The 13,221-nt window shown below is 35.7% G+C and overlaps 1 protein-coding gene across 3 annotated transcripts in view; it reads left to right on the top strand.

Annotated features, from left to right (window-relative positions):
• TRIQK (triple QxxK/R motif containing) overlaps positions 1 to 13,221 on the top strand; it is a 79,203-nt gene that overhangs the window by 708 nt on the left and 65,274 nt on the right. For all 3 annotated transcript variants that reach the window (XM_032467536.1, XM_032467537.1, XM_032467538.1), the window contains exon 2: positions 13,025 to 13,182. The gene's annotated coding sequence lies outside the window, so the exon portion shown is untranslated. The remainder of the gene's footprint in view (positions 1 to 13,024; positions 13,183 to 13,221) is intronic.

The following is a 13,221-nucleotide window of genomic DNA, read 5'->3' on the forward strand; positions in this document are numbered from 1 at the left end:
TGCGGGGAAGGGCTTCAGGCAGCATGAGGTGGCTGCGGGGGTTGGTTGGGGAGGATGCCTTTTCCTGGTGCTTGGTGAATCCTTGAACCCACACGGTGTCGGTGTCCACGTGAAAGACTAGGAAAAGGAGGATAGGAGATCTGATTTCTTCCACCCGGAGTTCTTTTTAATCGCTGCTGCCAGTTTGAACTCAATGAACTTCTCAGGAAGTTGAGGCAGTTCATTATTGGACAGGCCCAAATACATGATCTCTTAAGTCCCTATTGTGGAGAAGGGTGGTACGAAGCGTATAAAGCCCTCTTTTGCTTCACTGGCCCATATTTAATGATTAACTATGAGGTGGTAACCACAGATAACCATTTCGGATCTCTGCCCCAATCAGCTGGCCCCAAGTGATTGAGCAGAAGCGTCATTCCAGAGAGAAAACACAAAGGGAGCTAAAGGTCTGCTGTTACTTCCTTCTGCTAGGTTTACTGTATAAATTCCCCAAGAGGGAAGCTTGTACTGCTTGCTAGCACTGGGAATATGGCCTAGAAGTCAGGAATCTGGCAGAGTTAGGAAATATTTGTCCCTGGGCAATAACCCTTATAACTGTTCTCTCATCTGTAAAGTGGAACATACTTATGTGCCTTTTATTTATAAAAAGTAAGGAGTAATAATTGACTGTGAAAGTGTTATAAAAGTATGATCCACACAGTTGTAAATATTGACTACAATATTAATGTATCCTTTAGTCTTATATGATCTCCTGTTGATTCTGTGTGTGTTCTGGTTAGGTAGTACCTGAAATGTCTTGCACAACATTTTTTTTTCCCCATTGACATCACTAGGTTTTTTCAAGTATATACATAGCCTAAAAAAATTGGAAAGGATTACCTTCTAATTCAACGATGAATAACCTTTTTAGTGTCATATACCACTTTAAGAAGCCAAGAAAAGCTATAGACTCTCCTCTTAGAAAAAGACACGGTTAGAAGCATATGTGGATAAAGAACACCTGTTTTCTTCCATCAATTTCTTGAGGGTTTAAGACAGTTACTCTCCCAACTTGCCTCATTCCAAAGAGTGACTGAGTAATTTATATCCAAAACTCCTTGGCTCGGAGCAGAGTTGTCTTTTTTCTTTCTTCCACAAGGCATCTTACCATAGTTTACCTTAGTTCAAGGTCTTCAATCAACCCTTCTTCTTTTTTTGGTTTTTAACAAACTTGAACTAGCAATCCTCAATAAATTGCTGCAGTCTTTCAAAACCATGTAAACCCTATTTTATTCCAAATGCCCTTTGATCGGTCTCTTAAAGAATACTCTGATATTTAAGCAAGTGAAAAGAGAAATTATTATCAAATATTTTGGGAAAATGTTAAATCGTATTTTTGAGATAAATATTAAATATGTAAACTTTCTCTTCTATCAAAGTCCATTTTGGACCAAGAAAAATTGATTACTTGTAGTATGTGCCAGTAGAATATTAATTATTCCTAGAAATCTTTCCTTTAACTTAAGTGAATGATCTTTTATAACATTTTAATTTCCTGTGGCGAGAGAATATTGCGTTCAGTTCCACTTTGGCTCTTTTCCTGATTTCTGTATTAAAATGGAAGGCTGTAAATAGCGTTCTTTTGTTTGCTAATGTACCTTTATCTAGCTTTATCAATAAAAGTAGGCATCAGTAGTAGATACTATCATTAGGTAGAGAAAACACTGAAAAGGGAAAAATATATTTCTTTTGTAATAAACATCAGAGTATCTAGGAACACCTGTCATTTCTTTAGCACTTGTAATTTTATTCCAACTGTTTAGTGTTCGACTCGCCCAGTTTTTCCTCGACTCACTTCATTTCTAGTGGAGAAACTAGAATAAAGACAAATTGATTAGAGAGAGAATGGAATTAGAGTTTTTAGGGGCTCAATAAATAATAGCTCTTTTCTTCTCTTGAGTTTGTAAAGAGACAGATGGAGTTTGCAGTGTCAGCTTCATCACTAGAGAGCTGATTGGATACAGTGCCTTCAGTGAGAGACTAAAAACGAGTGCCCGTACTTCCTTCTCCCTTCTATCTCCACCCCCTTTCTCAGAACCTAGACTTCAGTCCAATGAGAGAAAGTTTCAGTTTGCAGAACAGATGCACTTACTGAGAACTGCTGGTCTGGATGATCCCCAGCAGAGAGGGAGGAAAAAGAAGATATACCTCTAGTGTTTACAGCTTTATAATAGGTTATCTCTACCCTACTGGAATAATAGGGAGCAATGGATTTCAGCCATGGACCACTCAACTCCTCTGCGAGGAAGCTGTGGATACAGAGTGGGATGTGAGGCCAGGGCTGTTAAACTAGGGCTCTTCTCTTTATCTGGTTGGTATCTTTGGGCCATTAGAAATGTGTAGGGTGTTCTTAAATTGTTATAATATCTTGAAGTGACTGGCTTTTAGGACGCTGAAGTTTAAGGATGCTAAATATTGTATATTGTAGAAGTCCACCAGCACAGTGAAAAATTTCCTTCCCCTATTCCAATGCCAAAATCATCTCCAAACTATCCTAGGGGAAGTTCCTCTGTCTGGAAACATGAGACCAGGCCAGATTTCCCCTAGTCTTTGTTCATATGTACCATGTTTTTTCTTTTTTTCTTTCTTTCTTTTTGTATTTTTAAATTGAAGTACAGTTGATTTAAAATATTGTATTAATTTGAGGTATAGAACATAGGGATTCATAAATTTTATAAGTTATGCTCTAAAGTTACCGTAGAACATTGGGTATATTCCCTGTACTGTACAATATATCCTTGTGGCTGATTTATTTTGTACATACTAGTCTGTGCCACTTCCTCTCCGACTCATATCTCGCCCCTTCCCCTTTCTCTCTCTCCCTTGGTAACTGCTAGTTTGTTCTCTGTGAGTCTGTTCCTGTTTTGTTATATTCATTCGTTTGTCTTATTTTTCAGATTCCACATATCAGTGACAATACACAGTGTTTGTCTTTCTCTGTCTGACTTATTTCACCAAGCCAAATACCCTTGAGGCCCATCCATATTGTTGCAGATGGCAGAATTTCATTCTTTATGGCTGAGTCATATTCTATTGTAAATACATACCCCATCTTCTTTATCGATTCATCTGTTGAATATGTACCATGTTTTTGATATCAGTAGATTTGGCTCTAAGTATGAAGGTCTTAATAAAAATACTGCTTAGATGATAGTTATTTTTTGTTATTCTCTCAGAATGACTGAAATGATATTCATGGAAAATAGTGACACATAGTTTATCATATTTGATCGCCTTAAGGTTGAACATATCCTTACTGAAGATATGAGGATCGTAAGGTCCTACAGCTAAATCTTTTCACATCTAGTGTATACATTTAGTCCTTTCTTATATGGCAGAAGTATTAAGGTATCTTTGCAACAACAGAGTGAGATAGGTATATGTTTTCATGAAAAAGAAAAGAATGACTTCGTAGCTTACGTTTTAGTTTTGAATTGTTAAACAACAAAAATAAAAAGATAAGTGCTCTCTGCTCAGTGCTTTAACAAACTCTGTTTTGTTCAATCAGAAGGTGGAGACAGTTCCATAAATGAGAGGGTCTTATCAATTGCATGGTTTTCAAGCCATTGAACACGGAGAATGACAGCAGAAATAAAGCTGCTTGATCCTTCCATAGTAGTAGTGTGCAAGTGACATAGTTGCAAAAATAGACCAATTAGATTGAGCAACTTAAAATTTTGGACCAAGGGAAGATAGTTTAGTCCAAAAAGCATTTTTTACATACTTTGAATTTAAAAATATTCAGTTATTGAGAGATGTAGAGGAAGAAATTATGTGACTACCTGTGACAAAATCCTACTTTATAACCTACCCCAGGTAGCAGGTGCACTGCACTGAAAGTCTTAGACTTGGCTCTGGCAGTAGATGTACTGTTTGTTGGGCTTTCGAGAGTTTCCAAGCATCAAGTTCCTTACCTGTATGTAAATATAATGAGTTGGAGATTTTTGGTTTTCCACCTTTTTTTTTTCTAAGGAATATTCTTGGGTATTATAAAAAATTGACATTATTCACAGTGATTCATTATAGTGCTGAATCTTTCTGGGCAGGAGCATATTAAATTTTTTTTTTTGTCCCTGTGCTATACAATAGGTCTTGTTTATCTATTTTCTATATAGTAATTAGCATCTGCTAATCCCACCTCCTAATTTATCTCTCCCCCACCCCCTTTCCCGTTTGGTAATCGTAAGTTGGTTTTCTATGTCTGTGAGTCTGTTTCTGTTTCGTAAATAAGTTATTTTCTTTTCTTTCTTTTTTTTTTTTTTGGTCACATCCTTTCAATGACCCTGCTCAGTACAGGACAGTGCAGAAGGCAGCCGTGTGATGCCACACGCTGTCTGCAATCTGCTCAGCCAAACTGGCCATGCTATAATAGTCTGTGAAGAGGCTGTCATAATCATATATTAGATTCTACATATAAGTGATATCATAAATTTTCCTTTCTCTTTCTGACCTACTTCACTTAGTATGATAATCTCTAGGTCCATCCATGTTGCTGCAAATGGCATTATTTCATTATTTTTTATGGCTGAGTAGTATTCCATTGTGTATATATACCATATCTTCTTTATCCAGTCATCTGTCAGTGGACATTTAAGTTGCTTTCATGGCTTGCCTATTGCAAATAGTGCTGCAATGAACATTGGGGTGCATGTATCTTTTCAAATTAGAGCTTTTGTCCCAGATATATGTCCAGGAGTGGGATTGCTGGATCATGTGGCAACTCTATTTTTAGCTTTTTAAGGAACCTCCATACTGTTTTCAATAGTGACTGCACCAATAAACATTCCCACCAACAGTGTAGGAGGGTTCCCTTTTCTCCACACCCTCTCCAGCATTTATTATCTGTAGACTTTTTGAGGATGGCCATTCTAACTGGTGTGAGGTGATACCCCATTGTAGTTTTGATTTGTCTTTCTCTAATAATTAGCAACGTTGAGCATTTTTTTGTATGTGTCTGTTGGCCATCTATATGTCTTCTTTGGAGAAATATCTATTTAGCTTTTCTGCCCATTTTTTGATTGGATTATTTGTTTCTTGTTATTAAATATTTATTGACATTAATTTTGAATGCCTCTATAGAATTTGACTAAACCTATATCCCATTTTAGGTCTTGATTTAGTTATATAGTGAAAATAGTTTTCCAGATAATATTGTCTCACATTTATATCAAACTTTATATTGACACATTATTTTCATAAAAATGGTCTTGTTTCATCCTTACAATAATCTCCGTGATACATGTATATAAAAGTGTTCTTTCTGCATTTTACAGATTTAAAGTCTGTATCTCAGATGAATGATCTGAACACGCTCTTCCCTATAGAGGAGAATGAGGGTGCTGTGTGATTATGTAGATTTGAGTTCAGATCCCTGCCCTTTTCCTGGTTAACTGTGCATGCTTGGAAAAATCACTTAATCATTAGAAAACCCAGTTGTCCCAGTGGGGTTAATTTTACTTATTCCACAGAAATGTCTGATCATATATGTGACATGCTTAACACAGCAAGTGGAAACTACTAATATTATTATTACTAATATTAACCACCATCATTAATAAGGATCCAACACCCTTATTTTCAAAATCCAAAAGTTTTGCAAAATTATTTTTCCCAAGTTTTTTAGCAACTCATTTGAGGTAAACCAGACTTGAAGAAAAGACAGGCAACTACTTATATAATATTTATTTTATAGTAATTAGTGTCAATATTGGTAAGATTTTGGTATGAAATATTGATATGCTACCCCCAAACTCTTTTAGGAGTGTTATGTAATTATGATAGATATGGGACATACTGCCTTTCTGTAATCTCCAAAACACATCTCCAAGACACATCTGCCCAAACTGTTTAGATAAGTGCTATAGATCTATATTATTATGATTCTTCTACTTTAATAACAGCTTCATTGAGATACCACTCAAAATGATAAAATTTGTAATTTTATCATTTTAAGGTGTGCAATTCAGTGATTTTAGCATATTCAGAGCTGTGCAACCATTGCCACTGTCTAATTTTAGAATATTTCCATCACCTCAAAAAGTATTAGTTACCCCCCATCTCTTTTGCCCTTACCCACAGCCTTAAGTAACTGCTAATCTATTTTCTGTCTCTATAGGTTTTCTCATTCTGAACATTTTCTATAAAGAGAACAATAGGAATGATGCATTAATTGCACTTTTGCAAATAGCTTCTTTCACTTAGGATGATGTTTTCAAAGTTCCTCCATGTTTTCTTTGTATAAATATTTCATTCCTTTTTTTGTTGGAATAATATTCCATTGTATGGTTAGACCACATTGTGTTTATCTAATCATCATGGATTGTTTTCACTTTTTGGCTATAAGGATAATGCTGTTATTTACTTTTGTGTACATGTTTGTATGTGAACATATATATATATTTTTTCTCTCGCATATACACTTAGGAGTGAAATTACTGGGTCGTATGGCCATTCTATGTTTAATCTTTTGAGGAACTGCCAGTTTTCCAAAACGGTTGTACCTCAGTTTGCTTTCCTACCAGCAATGTATGCAGGTTCTAGTTTCTCCACATGCCCATCAACACTTCTTACTGTCTGTCTTTTGGTAGAGTGAGATGGTATCTCGTTGTGGTTTTGATTTGAATTTCCCTAATCACTAATGATGTTAGGTATCTTTTCATGTGCATGTTTACAATTTGTATTTCTTCTTTGAAGAAATATCTATTCAAATCCTTTGCCTATTTTAAAAATTGAGTTATTTGTATTTTTACTCTTGTAAGACTTCTTCATATATTCTGTGTATTTGACCCGTATCACTTATATGATTTGCAAATATTTTCTCCCATTTGGTGAGTTGTTTTTTTCACTTTCTTGATCGTGTATTTTGGAACACAGATGTTTTTAATTTTGATAGTCAAATTTACCTGTTTTTATTTTGTTGCTTATGCTTTTGATGTCATAACTAAGAAAATGCTGCCTAACACAAGGTCATGAAGTTTTACGACTGTGTTTTCTTCTAAGCATTTTATAATTTCAGCCTTTGTATCTAGTTTATGATTCAGTTTGAGTTAATTTTTGTGTGGTATGAAGTAGGAGTTTAATTTTATTCTTTTGCAGCATCATTTTTTTTAAACAAGGACTATGCTTTCATGTTGTGACTCTTGACCTGAATTATCATTATTATTTTAAAATAGCCTAAAAATTTCAAGCTATCTTTTGTTGAAATATAGTTCACATACAATATTATATTAGTTTCAGATGTACTACATAGTGATTTGACATTTGCATACATTATGAAAATATCACCATAATAAGTCTAGTAACCATCTGTCCCCACACAGAAATATTGTTGGCTGTATTCCTTATGCTGTACATTACATTATTGTGACTTATTTATTATATAACTGGCATTTGTATCTCTTAATCCCCTTCACCTGTTCCCCCCCCCACCTCCCTCCCATCTGGTAACCACCCATTCATTCTCTGTATCTGTAAGTCTCTTTTCATTTTGTTTTGTTTGTTTTGTTTCCTGGATTCCACATATAAGTGAGATCATGCAGTATTGCTCTTTGTTCATCTGATTTATTTAACTTAGTATATAATAACTTCTTGATCCATACATGTTGTTGAACTTGGCAAGATGTCATTTTCTTAAAGGCTGAGTAGTATTTCATTGTGTACGTCCACAAAAACAACACACACACACACACACACACACACATATATTTTTTATCCATTCATCTGTTGATGGATATTCAGGTTGCTTCCATATTTTTGCTATTGTTAATGATGCGTCAGTGAACTTTGGTGTGCATATATCTTTCTGAATTGATGTGCTTTCTTCAGGTAAATATCCAGAGGTGAAATTGCTGGGTCATAAAGAGTTCTATTTCACTTTTTATTGTTTTACTTTTTTTTAAAGTATTTTTATTTTTTTAGACTCAAGCTTATTTTTCATTTTGGATTAACCACTCTGACAACATAAAAAGTTCCCTGTGATCTCACATACCTCAAAGAGATTAAGAGGATGTGATGAAATAGTGTATAATTGGCACTTACTTTTTTATTGAATTATAATCAACCTAGAACACTTTGTTAATTCCTGGTGACAGCATAGTGATTCTATATTTCTATACATGTCAAAATTTTCACCATGCGAAGTCTAGTTACCATCTGTCACCATACAAAGATATTGCAATATTATTGACTATATTCCCAAGGCTGTATATTTCATGCCTATGAATCATCTATTTTGTAACTAGAAGTTTAATCTCCATCACTTATTTTACTCATCCCCCACAACATGCTTCTCCTCTTGGCAACCACTTTTTTGTTCTCTGTATCTATAATGCTGTTTTCTGTTTTATTATGTTTATTCATTTGTTTCTTTTTTTAGATTTCACATATAAGTGAAAACTTACAGTATTTTTCTTTCTCTCTCTGACTAATTTCACTTAGCATAATACCTTCTTGGTCATCCATGTTGTTGCAAAAGGCAAGATTTCATTATTTTTGATGGCTTAGTAATATTTCATTGTATATATACCACATCTTCTTTATCCGTTCATAGATTGCTTTCATACCTTTTGTAAATAATGCTGCAGTGAGCATAGGGGTGCATGTATCTTTTGGAATTAGTGTGTTTTCTTCAGAAAAATACCACACAGGGGGATTTATGGATCATATGGTAATTCTGTTTGTAATTTTTTGAGAAGCCTTCTTATGTTTTGAGTTGGGTTTTTTTTTCTTTGATGTTGAGTTGTATGAGTTTTTGTTTATTTTGTATATTAATCTTTTATCAGATGTATCATTTGCAAATATCTTCTTTTGTTCAGTAGGTGGCCTTCTCATTTGTTGATAATTTCCTTACCTGTGCAAAAGCTTTTTAGTTTAATGTGGTTGTATTTGGGTTTTTTTGCTTTTAATTTCCCTGCCTGCAGAGGAAGATCCAAAAAAATATTGCCAAAACTGATGTTAACAAGCATACTGAGTTTTCTTCTAGGAGTTTTATGGTTTTGGGTTTTACATGTAAGTCTTTAATCCATTTTCAGTATATTTTTGTAGTGGTGTGACAAGTAGTCCAGTGTGATTCTTTTGCATGTAGCTATTCAGTTTCCCCAACACCATTTACTGAAGAGGATTTCTCCATCGCATATTCTTGCCTCCTTTGTTGTAGATTAATTGACCAAGTAAGTGTAGGTTTCTTTCTGGACTCTGTTCTGTTCCATGGACCTGTGTGTCTGTTTGTGTGCCAGTGTCATGCTGTTTTGATTACTGTAGCTTTGCTGTTGTGTAGTTTGAACTCAGAGAGGATGGTATCTCCAGCTGTTCTTCTTTCGCGAGATTGCTTTGACTACTCAGGATCTTTTGTGTTTTCATACCAATTTTAGAATTATTTGTTCATTTGTTAAAGAATCCTTTGGTATTTTGATAGGAATTGCATTAACTCTGTTGATTGACTTGGGTTCTATAGCCATTTAACAGTATCAATTATTTCCATGAGCAGGGTGTATTTTTCATTTGTTTGTGTTGCCTTCAATTTCTTTTATCCATGTCTTATTGTCTTCCCCTTCACCTCCTTGGTTAGATTTATATCTAGGTATTTTATTCTTTTTGATGAAACTGTAAATGGGATTGTTTTCTTAATTTCTCTTTCTGGTAGTTCTTGTTGGTATATAGAAATAAAACAGATGTCTGTATATTAATTTGGTATGTGCAACTTTATTGACTCCATTGATGAGTTCTAGTGGTTTTGTGGTGGTGTCTTAAGATTTTCTATATATTCATATATATATTTCTCTCTATATAAAAATATATGGTATATTTTATATATGTGTATTTATGTGTACTCATGTCATCTGTAAACAATGACAGTGTTACTTTCTTTCCAATCTGGATTTCTTTTCATTTATTTTTTTCTTTCGTGATCGCTGTGACTATGACTTCCAATACTATGTTGAATAAAATTTGCGAGAGTAGGCATTCTTGTCTTGTTGCTGATGTTAGAGAAAATGCTTTCAGCTTTTCACCACTGAGTACACTTTAGCTGTAGATTTATTATATATGGCCTTTATTTTGTTGAGGCACATTCCCTCTATAACCACTTTATTGAGAATTTTTATCATAATTGGATGTTGAATTTTGTCAAAAGCTTTTTCTACACCTAAGGAGATGATCATATTATTTTTATTTTCAATTTGATAATGTAGGTAGGGTGACACATTGATTGATCTGTGAATATTGAATCATCTTCCACCACTGGGATAAATCCCACTTGATCGTGGTGTATGAGTATTGTTAGATTTGGTTTGCTAATATTTTGTTGAGGATTTTTACATCTATGTTTATCAGTGGTGTTGGCCTGGAATTTTCTTTTTCTGTGGTGTCTGGTTTTAGTATCAGAGTGACATTGGTATTGTAGGGTAAGTTTGGAATTTTTCCTTCCCCTTCAATTTTTTAGAATAGTTTAAGAAGGATAGATGTTAACTCTTCTTTAAATATTTGGTAGAATTCACCTGTGAAGCCATCTGGGCTTTGACTTTGTTGAGAGTATGTTTTTCTTATTATTAGTTGAATTTCATTACTTGTAATTGGCCTGTTTATATTTTCAAATTCTTCCTAATCTAATCTTGGGAGATTGTAAATTTTATAAATTTATCCATTTCATCTAGGTTTTCCTTTTATTGATGTATAATTGTTGTAGTAATCTCTTATGAGCCTTTGTATTTCTGTGGTATTGGTTGTAACTTTTTTATTTTTTGTTTTTTTTTTGGGGGGGCCCTCTTGTTTTTTCTTTTTTGATGAGTCTGGCTAAAGGTTCATCCATTTTGTTTGTCTTTTCAAAGAACTAGCTCTTAGTTTCATTGAGCCTGTTGAATTTCTCCCTGTGTTCATCCATTCTTCTCCAGAGTTTGGTGAACATCTGTATGATCATTATCTTGAACTCTTTATTGGATAGATTAATTATCTCCACTTTGTTTGGGTCTTTCTTCTGAGGTTTGTCTTGTTCCTTTATTTGGAATGTATTTCACATGTTGCCTCATTTTGCCCAATCCACTGTGTTTACTTCTATGTGTTAGATTAGTCAGTTACATTTCCTGTTCTTGGAGAAGTGGTCTTATATAACAGACATCCTATGTAGCCCAGCAGCATGCTTCCCTCAGGTCAACAGAGCTATATGTCCTACGGGTGCCTCCTACATGGGCTGCATGTGCCGTCTGTTGTGGTGGGGACCACTATCATGACCAAGACGGTAGGTGAGGGTGGTCCCATCGAGGCTGGCTGTGAGGCAATGCATGGTGGGGTAGCTGTGGGTCTCCTAGAGGGTGGAATGAGTTTCCCATGCCATTGGTTTTACAGCCTGGGGGACATAGAACTGCTGCTGGCCTTTTGGTGGGCAGGATTGGGTCCTAGCATGGTTGTCCACATGACTCAGGTGGGCACTGGGCTGATGCCAGCCTGCTAGAGACCAGGGGCAAGTCTCTGGGTGGCTGTCCAATGGCCCCTGGAGGCTTAGGTCTGTTGCTGTCCCACTAATGGGCGCTAATAGGCTTGAAGGAGGATTTGAAAATAGGGGTTGATAATGCCACAGTCATTGCTGTAGAATGAGCTTCCAGAAATGGTTGTTGCCAGTGTCTCCATCCCCAGGAGAAGTCCTACTTGCCCTCCTGCCTCTCTGGGAGGCTCTCTGAGATCAGCGAGTGGGTCTGACCCAGGCTCATCTCTGACTACTGCCCCTCTTCTGGGACTCAGAACATGTGCTATTTCGTACATGCCCTTTGAGGGTGGAATGTCTATTTCCTATAGCTCCCTGGCTCTCCTGAACATAAGCCCTGCTGATTTTCACAGCCAGACATTCTAGGGGTTTCTCTTCCTGGTGCAGGACCCCCCAGGCTGAGGAGCTTGATGTGGGGCTCATTCCTTGGGGAGATCTCTATGATTCTGATATTCTTTTCATTTGTGGGTTGACAACCCAGGGAAGGGGGTTCTGACTGTACTGCATCTCTGCCTCTCCTATTAATCTTGTTGTGGTTCCTTCTTTATGTGTTTAGTTTAGTTGTGGAAAATCCTTTATGCTAGTCTTCATGTAGTTCTTGTAGAGAGTTGCTCTGTAAGTGGTTGTAATTTTGGTGTGTTCGTTGGGAAGAGGTGAGTTCAGGGTCTTTCTACTCCACCATCTTGGCCACCTCTGCAAGCTATTTTTAATGATGTGATTAAAATTAGTAAAACTTGCATTCTCAAATACTTGGAGTTAAATTTTGAGTTGATGTTCTTATTGTTAGGCAGCAGTTTGGGACCACTTAAATTTGATGCTCTTATTTATGTCAGAGCAATTGCAGCATAAAAGCAGAGATAAGTTCAGTGCCTGGCACATGATAAGTATTCAGTAAATACTTATTGAACAAAAATGAATAAATCATACATTATTTGATTTTTTTCCTTGTTGCTTTTTTAATGGGCATTTGGTTTGGGGAGTAACATATACTTAACAATTTATGGTTGAATAAGTACAATTATGTTTATAGGTCAACTTGACAAATTGTAATAACAGGAAATAAATTCAAATAAATCTCTGCATTGATATTCAAGTGGTGCATTTCATTCCTGTATCCCCATTAGGATCTCTTACTACTTTTCAGATAATCACCACACAAAGACCATTCTTAAAGTATGATCTGCAGAAATAACGTTACTATTTATTACAATCAAAGGGGATCTTTACTTAGATAAATTTGGGACACTTTGGGTCAAGTAGATGTAAATAGGCTTTCCTATTATAGGACTTCTCAGAGCCTTTTTATGAAACTGTACCTTGTGTAAAGGGGGCATAGTATGCAATGTTTTTCAAGTATGTTGGCTGTAGAAACTTAATTTGAATGAACGTGTAACAGAGTTAGCAAACCACAAAACAACATTTGGAAAATGCTACCACAGTGATTTTATTTTGTGGACATTAGGGAACTGGAGATCATCCATTTAATATTTCCATATACTCTGTTTTGAATTCCAGTAAGAAAAAGAAACCGAGTGTTATTATTGGTATCTGGAATTGAATTTGCCAGGAATGCGAGTGCAGCTTCCTCAGTAAAGATCTTGCCTTTGGAAGCATCCCACCCCTTGGCAGCTCTCCAGAGTTCAGACTTGGCAGCCTCAAGGACACAACACAAGGTGCGTTTATTTGATTTAACATTTGGCAAAAGGTGTTTT

Source organism: Camelus ferus, chromosome 25 (genome assembly GCF_009834535.1).
Source record: "Camelus ferus isolate YT-003-E chromosome 25, BCGSAC_Cfer_1.0, whole genome shotgun sequence".
NCBI classification, from domain to species: domain Eukaryota; kingdom Metazoa; phylum Chordata; class Mammalia; order Artiodactyla; family Camelidae; genus Camelus; species Camelus ferus.